Source organism: Leopardus geoffroyi, chromosome B3 (genome assembly GCF_018350155.1).
Source record: "Leopardus geoffroyi isolate Oge1 chromosome B3, O.geoffroyi_Oge1_pat1.0, whole genome shotgun sequence".
Taxonomy (NCBI): Eukaryota; Metazoa; Chordata; class Mammalia; order Carnivora; family Felidae; genus Leopardus; species Leopardus geoffroyi.
The window spans coordinates 91,774,972-91,790,454 of NC_059337.1; positions in this window are offsets into that span (position 1 = coordinate 91,774,972).

The following is a 15,483-nucleotide window of genomic DNA, read 5'->3' on the forward strand; positions in this document are numbered from 1 at the left end:
TGGCCCCCACAACTGCCACATCCACAAACCGAGGAAGATTCAAATATACAGTAAGAATAACCACTTCGGAAGGACCCCCTATCTTCTTGATAAAAAGATTTATTTTTCATATGCTCAGTACTGATCAATATTGGAGACATAAGGTAAGCTTAACCCATGTTCCATGTTTATTACTTTCCAATACTGAATTCTATCTTGGAAAATTAATAGGGGGAACAACACGTAATAGACACCAATTATATTTAAAATATTAAATTTGTGATTATAGTGAACAACAGTTCATTTCTGCCCTCAGCTAGTTTAAAGAGGAAAACCCTAACCCAAATGCAGAACTCAATACCTACTCAGACTTTATAATTTAGTATATGGGAAATAGAGACAACGGACAAAATAAATAAAGTACATAATATACTAGGTAATAAGTGTAATGGGAAAATAAATTTCATCTAAGTGAAGCAGATAGATACAAGGTAAAATGGTTGTTAGGTGGGTACCTAAGAAAAACTTCAGTTACATGAAGACCTAAACGCTATGACAGAGTGAGCCATTTAGTGAGCAGGAGGGATAGTGGCCCAAGCAGAGGGAAAAGAAATGGTAGAGACCAGGGATGAATTTGTGTGATTTGAGTGTTTAAAGAATAGCAAAAAGAGGCAGTGAAAATCACTGCTTAAAGAAAACAAATAAAAACTTAAAAACATCAGAAATGTGCAGAAAGAGAAGAAGGGAGAAAGAAATAAAAGCAATAGATAAAGCGAGAATCTAGACAACTGCGTGGCAGTTTCAGGTAAAGGCTCTGTTAAGAAAAGAGACATTTAATATTGAATTATGTTATCTATATCAATGATATAGATCCACTTGTTGTTACCGTTATTATTAAACCGTAGCTTCATATACCTGGCACCTATGACCAATATTAGGGGATGGGATCAAGGAAGAAAAAGCTTCTCCTAAATGGGCAGATGTCCTAGTATAGGAAAAGGAGAAATATGGGACACACTGGAGAATGACAATTTAAGAAAAGACAGAAATCACAAATAGAGTTAACCATTTATTTATATTCACATATAAGTCCTTGAAAATACAGAAATCTTTGGCACATAGGAGATGAAGATTTAACCCCTATGAATCTATGAATCCTAATGCAAAGAATGATAACAGTATGCATTTAGGTTACACAAGCCATCAACATACTATTCTGAGTATGTTATAAAAAATAGTCTATCAAATATCATTGCCACCTAACTTGAATTTTCTATTCTATCACTTTATATTCTCTTTTTGTCTTTTTTTTTTTTTTTTTTCGCTTGATATCTTCCCTTTAGACATCTGGAATTCTTTTTTGTTTGAAAACAGTGAAGGATAAAATGTACTCACACATCTTAGACTGAGGGAACTGTAATTCAGAGTTGTGAACAGACACTTTGGATTTTCAGGAACCATATTCTACAGGCCCTTCTGAAAGTGCATGTTTTTATTTATTTTTTTTTTAATTTTTTTTTCAACGTTTATTTATTTTTGGGACAGAGAGAGACAGAGCATGAACGGGGGAGGGGCAGAGAGAGAGGGAGACACAGAATCGGAAACAGGCTCCAGGCTCTGAGCCATCAGCCCAGAGCCTGACGCGGGGCTCGAACTCCCGGACCGCGAGATCGTGACCTGGCTGAAGTCGGACGCTCAACCGACTGCACCACCCAGGCGCCCCTGAAAGTGCATGTTTTTATACACAAGCATATACTGATATCAGTGGAAATACATAAACTCTCATCAGTCTCAGCTATTGTGAAGGTCAGTCAAGTGTCAATCACTAGGTTTTTTATCAGTTATATGTTTGGAAAATATTTTTCCTAGTCTATGGCTTTTTCTTTCGTTTTCTTAACAATTTCTTTTGCAGAGCAGATACTTTTAATTTTCATGTCCAATTTGCCATTTGCTGCATGTAGATTGTGGTTTTCACCAACAAATGTCATAAATATATATTATTTTTGGAAACACATGATCAGGATGAAGTATTCCCTTCCTGTTCCTAAATTGCTGTTTTAAAAATCACATATCGATATTGAATGCTGCCAAATATTTTATATCTCTATCAAACATTATTATATAAATTTTCTTTGGTGTTTTAATGTGATGCATCTCATTGATTAATTTTTGAATGTTGAATGTGTCTTATACATCCAACATAAGTCTCACTTGTTCTTGGATGAGCTACCTTTTAAATATTGGTAAATTTGCATTGCTTTATGTTACTGAAGATTATTGCATCCTATATTCATGAAGTATATTGGTCTTTAGCTTAGATTTTCATTTTGTTTATTTTGTCTTTCACCGACACCAATAGTAATCCTAGCTTCATCAAATATTGGGAAGTATTCTCTCCTCCTCTGTTTTCTAAAGACTTTATGTAGAATTGATATCATTTCTGTACTAAACAGCTTCCAAGTCTGACTTCCAATGATCCCTACATCCTGTTATTCATGGACTTTATTATCCTGTCCCCTTGATATGGGCTAGACCTGGTGACTTGCCTCTAATAAACAGAACATGGCAAAGTTGATAGGATGTCACTTTTGAGATTAGGTTATAATAGACTATAGCTTAGTCTTGCTAGCTTTTTTTTTTTTTTTTTTTTCATGTCCTCTCTCTTGCTTGCTCTCAGGAATCAAGATGCCATGTTGTTAGATGATTTATAAAGCAGTCCAAAGGGCAAAGAATCTGGGGAGTCCTCCAGGCAAGTGCTCATGAGGAACTGAGGCCTCAATCCAACAGTGTACAGAAACTAAATCCTGCCAATAACAACATGTGTGAGCAAGAGCACAGAAACTTCCAGCCAAGCCATAATTGACTGTGGAAATGTGAGAGACCCAGAACCAGAGGAGCTGGCAAAGCCACAACTTCTCAAGTGAGCACTGGAAGTTTGCATTTTTCATGAAATTTATTTGTCAAATTTATTGGCATAAAATTGTACTTAAGGTATCCTAATTTCCATTTTTCCTAAATATCATTTTAATCTTTAGGATTTGTATTAATGTCTTCTCTCTCATTTCTGATTTTGGTAATAGGTGTCTATCTTGCTCTGACTAGCTGGAAGTCCATCAATTTTATTGATCATTTCAAAGAACCAACTTCCATTTATTTCCTGAAATGTTTTTCTGGTTTCATTGTCATTATCACCTTCTCTAATCATTATTATCCCCTTCCTTCCACTTGCTTTGTATGTAATTTTAATTTCTTTCAATAGTTTCTTAAGATAGAGGTATAGTCATTATTTTAAGACCTTTTCTCTCCTCTCTTATGAGGACTTGATACTATTTATTTTTCTGTGAGAATAGTTTTAGTTGCATCCTACAAGTTTTGGTTTGTTGTGTTTTCATTTGTATTTAATTCAAAATATTTGGAATTTTCATTTTAACTTTCTTTTGACTATATGTTTTTTTGTAATTTTAATTTCCCAACATTTGGGAAATTTTAAGGTATATTTTATAATTGATTTCTAGGTTAATTCTGCTTTAATCTGAGAATGTACTTTGAATGATTGTAATCCTTTAAATTTGTTAAGGTGGGTTTTTTGTTTTTGTTTTTGTTTTTGGAGAGAGGGGAAGAGTGGGGACTATTTGGGAAATATCCCATGTGCATTTGAAAAGAATGTGTATTGTGTTGTTTGCATGGATTGTAAATAATCAGGTCAGATTGGTTGATAATGTTCCGATCTTCTCTACACATAATAATTTTGTTTACTTTTTATTTTTTAAAATTTTTTCCGCATATTTTAAAAAATTGATTACTAAAAAAGTCTGAAACTTCAAATGTGTTTATCTTCTTAACTATTCTTAGTGTTTTTTCCTCAGCATTAGATGTCCAGTTGCCTGGACCCAGTACATCTACTTACCCTTTCCCACATGTAGTGTTTTTTGTTTGTTTTGTTTGCTCATGTTTCTCTGTTCTTTTCCCCCAGTTGCAATGGATCTTCATCTGTCATTGGGATCTCAGTCTTTACTCTCACCAAGGGGATTAAGCTTTTTTTTGTCCTTAGGGCATCAAGTTCTGGACAGTTTTTTGTTGCTCCAATCATAGTGGCTTCTACCCCACCCAGGTCTAATACTATTTCTCTGGCCCTAATCCTCAGATGCACATAATGGGATCTGTGAAGAGCCTACAAGTTGGAACAAATTTGTCTCATTTCTGTAACTCCCAGGAATTCTATACTCTCACATTAACTTAAATTGTCACCAGCTAGACCCCAAGACCTGGTCTTTACTGAATATCTATTTGTATTCACTAACCCTTATCCTAAAGTTTCCCTTAAGCTCTTCTTTCCATCTTTCTTCTTAACTCAGAAAATGAGACCTGAAACCACTTCCAAGGAGATGGCAACTACCATCACAAAATCTACCCAACCACAACCTGCCCAAACCACCCAAACAGGTTGAGCTAAATCTGACTCTTTCCTGAGCAGATGGACCAGGGAATGACCTCTGGAATGACCTGTAATTACCTTTACCTCATTATAATATTAACATATCTGCCCCAGGAGGGGATTTGGCCCCACTTACATAACATACAATGTGACCTTATGCTCACCTCTACAAAGGATGACAAGGCTTTGCTATCTAAATATTTATCCTGAACCTAAACAAAAGGAACCCATTCGCCCTCTCTAGGAAAGTCATGGTTTTGGAAGCCATTCCCTGAGATATCTCCTTATTTGCTGCAAATAAAAGTTTTCTTTATGTAACAACTCAACCTGTATGGTGTCTGACTCAGCAAGGAACGAACTCATGTTGGTTCACCTACATCATTATCTTAGCAATTGTTTAAAATTTTAGCTGAAATCTTACCTATGCTGCTCTGTGCCCTAGGTTATCTACAATTTGCAAGTCATATCTCTTTGGCGGTGCCTTTTTCCATGGGTTTCTGGCTAGTTGTTTACACTGCAACCTTCACCTTCTGATGGTTACAAGAAGAGTTATGGATTTACACTTTATCTTTTTCTTGTTGGTAGGTTGGGAGATAAACTTTTCATCTTCTGCATCATAAGTGGAAGCAGAAAGTGGAAGAAAATCACCTTCACAAGAGATAGCATTAAGAGGTGGAAATTCAACAACTTTGTTGAAAGATTTAATAATAAATGGAAGGAAGTAATGGAGCTAGAATTTCTTTATATACTTTAAATCATAACAAACATGAAATACCCTACACACAAGCTAAGTCCTTAAAAAAGCAAATTTCGTGTATACTACATTGCTTATGCAAATTAATTTATTCTACATTACTCATCAGATTAGGTATTTTGAAGTTTGTCAGAGACTGTGCTCCTAGGTAATTCACTACTGGGTGTTTTTACATTTATCAACTATCTGACTTGTGGGAGTTCTTTATAATATCAAAGGATTCACCTGAAGCAAGTAGCTACCTGACTTGTTTTGTAATATTGCACGTTTCTCACTCATTTTGATGCAAAGTTTTAAACATACCTCAATCCTTCTAAGTTAATGAGCTCCAAACAGCTGCATTCATAATAAATCTACTCCTCCTCGGTATTGGTATTGTGCCTTTGAAAGATGCACCTACATTAAATTCCTTTAAATTATGATTCAGTCAGATGATATTATAACCACAGAGTTTATACACACAATTAATAAGGTAAAACCCAAACAATAACTCATACTAGGTTAGTTCTAGGCAGCATCATGAGATTTCTTTTTTTGTAACCTCATTTCACCTTTTTACTCCTCTAATGTCAGTTCAGTACTTGAAATCTATCCTTCAAATGTATAAGATATTCTCCAACTATGCTCCTTTGTTTAAAAGTTCCCTCAATTTCTTAAAATATTTTTGTTTTTCTCTACCTCATTTTCTCAGGCTTTCTCCTCTTTGGTTTTTAATTTCTATTTATCGCCAGAATGGATGAATTATAACAAAAGTAGTCTTGACAATCAAGCTATTTAAAAGGAAATCAGTTAATGGAATGTATTTCAAAACTGACAAATTCTCTCACCTTTGCTTCTTACTCCCATTCTGTTCTAGAAATGGGTTTCTTTCAAAAGCAAAGCTCAATAGACTTATGAATACATTTGGTATGAGAAAGAATGAATAGAATAATATGCATTCACTTTAGAAAAATTCTAGCAATGGAACTTGTATTAAGAACCCATAATTATGAGCCCCCAAAAAAACCCCAAAAAACAAAAAACAAAAAACCCCCAGCAAAGTCTTAAGTTTGAGTCTTAGAGAATGTACCTATAATATTCTATAAAGTTGTTTTTTGTGTGAGTCTCAGCACACTATTTTTTATCTTTTTAAAAATTTTAATGCCAGTATGGTTAACATAGAGAATTTTATTAGTTTCATTTTTTTCTAAATCTTTTTAAAAAAATTAATGCCAGTATAATTAACATAGAGCATTTTATTAGTTTCAGGTGTACAATATCCTGATTCAACAATTCTATATATTGCTCACTGCTCATCAAGGTAAGTGTACTCTTAAAAAAAAAAATAATGTTTATGTATTTTTGAGAGAGAGAGGAGAGAGAGAGGGAGACACAGAATCCCAAGCAGGCTCCAGACTCCATGCTCCAAGCTATCAGCACAGAGCCCAACGTGAGAATTGCCACATCATGACCTGAGCAGAAGTCAGAGGCTTAACTGACTGAGCCACCCAGGTGCCCCAAGGTAAGTGTACCTTGATGACCTTCACCTGTTTCACCCATTTCCCTACCCACCTCCCTTGTGGCAACCACCAGTTTGTTCTCTGTAAGAGTATGCCTTTTTTAAAATTATTTTCTTCATTTGTTTTTTTTCTTAAATTCCACAAAACAATGATATCATATGGTATTTGTCTTTCTCTGACTTATTAATGTAGCATTATATTCTATAGTTCCATCCATGTTGTTGCAAATGGCAAGATTTCATTCTTTTTTTACAGCTGAGTAATATTCCAATTGTATATATGTATGTTGTGTATATATATATATATAATAATCAAGTTATATATATGCATATATATATAATCCAATTATATATGTATATAATAATCCAATTATATATGTATATAATAATCCAGTTATATATATATGCATATATATGTATATATATATATCACTAATATTCCAATTATATATGTGTGTTATAATATTCCAATTGTATGTGTGGGCATATATCTTTTAGAATTAGTTTCTTTGTATTCTTTGGGTAAATATTCAGTAATGGAATTAGTATAACATATGGTAATACTGTTTTTTTTAATTTTTTTTATTTTTTATGTTTTTAAATTTACATCCAAATTAGTTAGCACATAGTACAACAATGATTTCAGGAGTAGATTCCTTAATGCCTCTTACCCATTTAGCCCATCCCCCCTCCCATAACCCCTCCAGTAACCCTCAATTTGTTCTCCCTGTTTATGAGTCTCATGTTTTGTCCCCCTCCCTGTTTTTATATTATTTTTATTTCCCTTATGTTCATTTGTTTGGTCTCTTAAAGTGCTCATATGAGTTGTCATGATTTTTGTCCTTCTCTAATTTCCCGTAGCATAATACCCTCCAGTTCCATCTATTTTTAATTTTTAGAGGAACCTCCATAATGTTTTACAATGGCTGCATCAGTTTGCATTCCTACCAATACAGAAAGTGGTTTCCTTTTTCTCCACATGCTCACCAAAAATTGTTGTTTCTTGTGTTATTGATTTAAGCCATTGTGACAGGTGTGAAGCGGTATCTCATTATACTTTTGATTTTCATTTCTGTGATAATGAGTGATGTTGAATATCTTTTCATGTATCTGTTGGCCATCTATATTTCTTCCTTGGACAAATCTCTGTTCATGTCTTCTGTGCATTTTTTAATTGGATTCTTTGTTTTTGTTTTTTTGCTTTTTTTTTGGTGTTGAGTTGTATTGCTTTTTTTTAATATGAAATTTATTGTCCAATTGGTTTCCATACAATACCCAGTACTCATCCCAACAGATGCCCTTCTCAATGCCCATCACCCACTTTCCCCTCCCTCCCACCCCCCATCAACCCTCAGTTTATTCTCAGTTTTTAAGAGTCTCTTATGATTTGGCTCCCTCCCTCTCTAACTTGTTTTTTGCTTCCCCTCACCCATGGTCTTCTGTTAAGTTTCTCAGGATCCACATAAGAGTGAAAACAATGGTAACTGTCTTTCTCTGTATGACTTATTTCACTTAGCATAACACTCTCCAGTTCCATCCATGTTGCTACAAAAGGCCATATTTCATTCTTTCTCATTGCCAAGTAGTATTCCATTGTGTATATAAACCACAATTTCTTTATCCATTCATCAGTTGATGGACATTTAGGCTCTTTCCATAATTTGGCTACTGTTGAAAGTGCTGCTATAAAAATTGGGGTACAAGTGCCCCTATGCATCAGCACTCCTGTATCCCTTGGGTAAATTCCTAGCAGTGCTATTGCTGGGTCATAAGGTAGATCTATTTTTAATTTTTTGAGGAACCTCCATACAGTTTTCCAGAGTGGCTGCACCAGTTTGCATTCCCACCAGTAGTGCATTCCCACCAACAGTTCCCGTTTCTCCACATCCTCTCCAGCATCTATAGTCTCCTGATTTGTTCATTTTCGCCACTCTGACTGTTGCACCAGTCGCCACTCTGACTGGTTCATTTCGCCACTCTGACATTTTCGCCACATCTCAATGTGGTTTTGATTTGTATTTTCCTGATGAGGAGTGACGTTGAGCATCTTTTCATGTGCCTGTTGGCCATCTGGATGTCTTCTTTAGAGAAGTGTCTGTTCATGTCTTCTGCCCATTTCTTCACTGGATTATTTGTGGCATTTGGTGAGTTCTTTATAGATTTTGGATACTAGCCCTTTGTCCGATATGCCATTTGCAAATATCTTTTCCCATTCTGTTGGTTTCCTTTTAGTTTTGTTGATTGTTTCCTTTGCAGTGCAGAAGCTTTTTATCTTCATGAGGTCCCAATAGTTCATTTTTACTTTTAATGCCCTTGACTTTGGAGATGTGTCAAGTAAGAAATTGCTGAGGCTGAGGTCAGAGAGGTCTTTTCCTGCTTTCTCCTCTAGAGTTTTGATGGTTTCCTGTCTCACATTCAGGTCCTTTATCCATTTTGAGTTTGTTTTTGTGAATGTTGTAAGAAAGTGGTCTAGTTTCAATCTTCTGCATGTTGCTCTCCAATTTTCCCAGCACCATTTTTTAAAGAGACTGTTTTTTTCCATTGGATATTCTTTCCTGTTTTGTCAAAGATTAGTTGGCCATACTTTCGTGGGTCCAATCCTGGAGTCTCTATTCAATTCCATTGGTCTATGTGTCTGTTTTTGTCCCCATACCATGCTGTCTTGATGACTACAGCTTTGTAGTAGAGGCTAAAGTCTGGGATTGTGATGCCTCCTGCTTTGGTCTTCTTCTTTAATATTACTCTGGCTATTCAGGGTCTTTTGTGGTGACATACAAATCTTAGGATTGCTTGTTCTAGCTTTGAGAAGAATGCTGGTGCAATTTTGATTGGGATTGCATTGAATTTGTAGATTGCTTTGGGTAGTATTGACATGTTAACAATATTTATTCTTCCAATCCATGAGCACAGAATGTTTTTCCATTTCTTTGTATATTCTTCAATTTCCTTCATAAGTTTTCTATAGTTTTTAGCATTCAGATCTTTTACATTTTTGGTTAGGTTTATTTCTAGGTATTTTGGTGTTGAGTTGTATTGGTTCTTTATATATTTTGGATACTAACCCTTTATTGGATATGTCATTTCCAAATATCTTCTCCCATACAGTAAGTTGCCTGTTAGTTTAGATTTGTTTTTGTTTTTTGTATTTTTTTGTTTTTTGCAATGCTGAAACTTTATTTATTTTATTGTAGTCCCAATAGTTTATTTTGCTATTTTTTATGTTTGTTTTTTTATGAAAGACAGAGAGTGTGAGCGGGGCAGGGGCAGAGAGAGAGGAGGACACAGAATCCAAAACAGCTCCAAACTCTGAATGGTCAGCTCAGAGCCCAATGCAGCTATCTGGGAAATAAATAGCCTGACTGATCGCTTAATAAAATAAGTTGAATAAATATTTTTTTAACCCCAGATTCCATGTTTGTATTTTTTCTCTGTTCAGCCATCACAGAATGTGTTGAAGTAAAAAAAAAAAAAAAAAAAAAAAAAAAAAAAAAAAAAAAAAACTTGGTGACTTTTTACTCAAGTATGATAAGTAAAATACTTGATTTCATATGGGCTATATGATATTCCTAAACTTTATACATTTCTATATGAATTAAGTCAATATATTTTACTTGAGATTTTACAATGTCAGGCACTATGTTAAATGTCCTGCAAACTTTCCTAATTTTATTGGGTGCTCACATTTCCCTCCATTTTTCTGAATATTTTTAATTCAGTAAACTCTATACCAAATGTTGGGCTCACACAACCCCAAGATCAAGAGTTGCATGCTCTATTGACTTAGCCAACCAGGTGTCCCTCTCTCCCTCTTTACTCAGGAAAACAGGATATGGATCTGTATCAAGAACAAAATGGGGAGCGCCTGAAAAGCTCAGTTGATTAAGTGTCTGACTCTTGATTTTGTTCAGGTCATTATCTCATGGTTCATGAATTTGAGCTCCATGTCTGGCTCTGCTGTGATAGCTGGGAGCTTGCTTGGGATTCTCTCTCTTCCTCTCTTTGCGTCTCCATTTTCGTTCTCTCTCTCTCTCTCTCTCTCTCTCTCTCAAAATAAGTAAATATATTTAAAAAAGAACAAAATGGAAACTTCAGAATAAGGAAGCTACTTCCCAGTGGGATAATTAAACTGGAAAAAGTTCAGTTCTTCCATATAATCTCTTCTTTGTTATATTTCATTCAGTCGGTGTGGAAAGACTCTAGGGCTGTATAAAAACAGGAAATTTTGCCTTTCTGATGGGTAGAAACAAAATTGAGGCAGGATCTACACAGAGAAAAGTATATGGTGGATGCTCTTCAAATCTGCTTATGACCATAATGATAATACTAGTCATTAACATTTATTTTTTGTAGCACAGTGTTAACACTTCATGTATTGCTTCATTTAATTCTCATATATATCTTGTAACTACTTTTATAGATCACTAAAGGAAAAACTGAGGCTGAGTATAGGACTCAAATCCACTTTTTAAAATTAAATGTAATTAAAGGTATCCATGAATTTACACATTACCCCATCTAGTATTCTTGTGAAGAAGACCAGTTATGAATATGAAGCTGAAGGCCTTTAAAGCAAGGATTTATCTGTAATAGGAGGTTGGTGAATGTGGTGGTTTAAAATACATCCACTAATCTTTTTAAAAAAATTTTTTTTTCAACATTTATTTATTTTTGGGACAGAGAGAGACAGAGCATGAACGGGGGAGGGGCAGAGAGAGAGGGAGACACAGAATCGGAAACAGGCTCCAGGCTCTGAGCCATCAGCCCAGAGCCCGACGCGGGGCTCGAACTCACGGACCGCGAGATCGTGACCTGGCTGAAGTCGGACGCTTAACCGACTGCGCCACCCAGGCGCCCCGACATCCACTAATCTTTTGACACGCCTATGACAATTAATTTTATGTGTCCACTTGACTGGGCTAAATGATAAGAGAAAGCTTGTAAAACATTTCTGGATATGTCTGTGAGGGGGTTTCTGGAAGAGATTAGCATTTGAATCTGCATACTGAGTAAAGATCATCCTGGCTCTTTCAGGTGGATGTCATCCAATCTGTTGAAAGCCTGAACAGAACAAAGATGGCAGATGAAGGGTGAATTGCTCTCTGCTTGAGCCAGGACATCCATTTTCTGCCCTCAGATATTGACACTCCTGGCTCTTGGACCTTTAAAGGACCTGGAGTGAATTATACCACCAGCTTTCCTAGTTCTTCAGCTTGAAGACAACAGATCATGGGACTTCTGAGTCTCCATACTTACGTGAGTCAATTCTTATCATAAACCTCTCTCTCTACTATACATATGCACACACACACACACGAGAGAGAGAGAGAGAGAGAGAGAGAGAGAGACACTCCTATTCGTATTGTTTCTCTGAAAAATTCTAATACAATTCCCTACAAAGTTAGAGCCAAATCCACCACTAATCTACTTCATTTAAGTATGTGAGCTGGACTGAATGACAGACTTCTAATGCAAGCAATATGGTGTCTCTGGCATTAGATAATAAGTCACCATTGCTTCCTCCTTCTTTTATATCATTCATTTTGGGGAAAGCAGGCTGCCATGTCATGAAGACACTCTTGCAGTCCTGTTGGCAGAGCTACATAATTAAGACCTGAGGCATTCTGCCAAGGCCCTGTAAATGAACCACCTTGGAAACTTCTGATGGCCACATTCCAGACACCTGTTTATTTCAGCCTTCTTAGAGACCTAGAATGCAAATCATGAATTACTGGTCCAAAGAAAACATGGTAAGATAATAAATATTCCTGTTTAAGTTGCTATGTTTTAGAATGATTTGTTATGCAGCAATAATTAGCCTAGCCAGTACTGTGGGGGTTATCAATCTTGAACCCATCTTTAAAAAATTACAAGCAGAAGAAGCTTTTAAAATATAATAAATAATGATCAAACTTTCCCTTTTAAGAGTTCATGGTATAAAAGAGCATAAATAAAACACTAGATATAATCCAATGTGACAGGTTGTCTTCTAGGAAAATGTAAGGCACAGTAGTAAAACATAGCCATGTGCAAGATAGTTACCTAGGAAGATTAGGAAAGGTTTCTTCAGAAAAGTAAAATGAGAACTGAGATTTAAATCAACTATTTAACTTCTCTGAGCAAGTTATTAGACTATGAAATAAAATGATGTGTTTAACATTTAAATAAGTCCCACAATTGATGGACCTTCTCAAGATCTGTGAGATGAAGAAGATTTATATCTGCTTCATAGAAAAAAAAAATATGAGAGCTGGTTCTATTAAATGCCTGAAATGAAATTTAAAGTAGAAATTGTCAGAGGCAAACATTTGTTTCCACTAAATGAAACTCAAGTGAAATTTAGCATACCTCATAAGAAAAGCTGGTTAATGTGCAATAAATCTGCATTTTAATAATTCTTGTGTAAATAACATTCCTCTTGGGGCAATCATTCTAAATTAACTTTTTTTTTGTCTTGAGTTACATATAAAATAATATTTCTCTCAAAAATATTTCAAGTTAGCCTGTCAATTTGCCTATCTAAAATTATATTAAAGATACTGAGTCCCATTTGGACTAGGATTTTTAGTATTCATGAATGTAAGTCTTCTCTACTTTTGAGTGGAACAATTCCTATGATTGGACATTAGTAATAATGTGACTAGAAGTAGTCTAATGTTAAAGTGTTCTTTACTCAATTTCATAGAATTTTTCTGACTTATGGATTCAAAAGTAATTATATCTGCCCAGAATACTGTAATTTCTATATAGGGTATACTTTATTTATGTGTTTATGTATTTATTTATTTATCTATTTATTTATTAGAGAATGAGTGAGTGGGAGCAGGGGAGGGTTAGAGGGAGAGGGAGGCAGAGAATCTCACGTAGGCTCCTCAGTACCAGCATGGAGCCTGTCGAGGGCTCGATTTCACCAACCGTGACATCATGACTTGAGTCAAAATCAAAAGTCAGACACCCAACCAACTGAGCCACCCAGGCACCCCCATAGGGTATCATTTTAAAGTTGAGCAAAATGAACAGACTAAACATCAAACACTCTCTCTCTCTCTTATGGACATACCTAGGATGCGATCCTGATTCTGCCTGGATTCACTGTAGCCAGTAGCTGATAAGAAAATTGATCCAAACAAAACATTATTTTTACCAAAAATAACAATAGGAAGGAATAACAGAGTATATCAAATTCTCTGAGGACTGGAATAACCCACACCATTTAGAAGGTATCTGTGGAACCCATATGGTCTTGTTTTTGTTTATTTACTTGATTTAGAGGAAAAACTGTGGGGTTTAGTCATGACCAAGTTTTACTTTTACTAAATTTGTGAACTAGTTTAAGACACTTCTCAGTCTCCATTTCTTCATAAATGAAAAGAATAACAATTTATCATAATTTCGTCATATTATTGAGTTGAATTACATGAAGGTGTGAGTAGAATGTCAGGCACTATACAAATGTTAATTTTTATTCCTCTAGTCTGTGAGGCTTTTGGGTTCATGTCTGATGACAAACATATTTATTCCCAGCACTTATGAGAATGACTGCCAAACAGGACTGTGACCTTAAATCTGATTAAAAGCAAGCAACAGTTTCATTTTTAAACCCTTTCATGTAAGTGCATGAATTTAACTTTTCAACTCATGGTACTAAGAGATAAATTATTTCTTATATAAATTGTGGATGTAAATTCAACACTAGAAAATTTCAGATGGTATGTTTTATAGTTATAATTTTCTCATCCAGTTCCCTTGAGAAGTACTATTCTGTATTTTTTTTCTTACAGTTTATTTATTTTTAGAGGGAGAGAGCCCATGTGGGGTAGGGACAGAAAGAAGGAGACAGAACCCCAAGCAGACTCCACTCTGTCGATGCAGAACGCAACACAGAGCTTTAACTCATGAACCATGAGATCATGACCTGAGCCGAAACCAAGAATTGGATGGTTAACCAATTGAGCCACCCAGGTACTCCACACCATATATTCTGAGATTGTTAAAAATAAACTATAAAAGTAAGCAGCATGACTATAAAGCTAGCATAGTATGTAACAACATGGAGGTGTAAATTAATCTACCTGTAGACCAGTAAAGGAAAAAGATTATACAGAGATTAGGGTAGACACAATAGGTCAAGCCAGCAATAAGTACAAGGTAGTTAGGAGCAGTACCATTGTTGGTACATGGGACATAGCAACAAGAATTCTAGGATTAGCAATACATGTAAATACAAATAAGCATGCATTAGTACTTATTGGGAGGACCTATTAACAAGACCTGGAATAAAGTATATATTATAAGCCAAAACATTCTAGAAATTTAAGGTATAATTAAAGCTATCACTAATCACTTCATTTAATGAAGTCCCAATTTTCAAGAACCACTTTAGATATTTTGAATGAAAAGCATCTGAACCTACTTTTCCTAACTTATTGATTTATTGTGAAGATTCTGATGTCTAAAAGGATAAAAGATTTAAAACAAAGAAAAGCATTTGAATAATAGTGTCATTTGGTATATTTTACATCAGTATCTCTTTACAATGTCTGTATATTGTTGTTTATATTTATAGAAGGATCTTTGATGGGGTTCTTCCCAACCCTATGTTTTACAGTATAAATGATATTTTCTATATAGAACACAGACAACAAAAGTAAACAAACTTTAGAAGATCAGGGTTACACAAAAGTTATTTTAATAAATCCTGAAAATTGCATATTTAAGACCTATCACAATTTCTGAGATATATACCATGATGTTTTCATGATATACCATGAAATATATACCATCATATATCATGATATTTAACTTTAAATCTAGTGATTT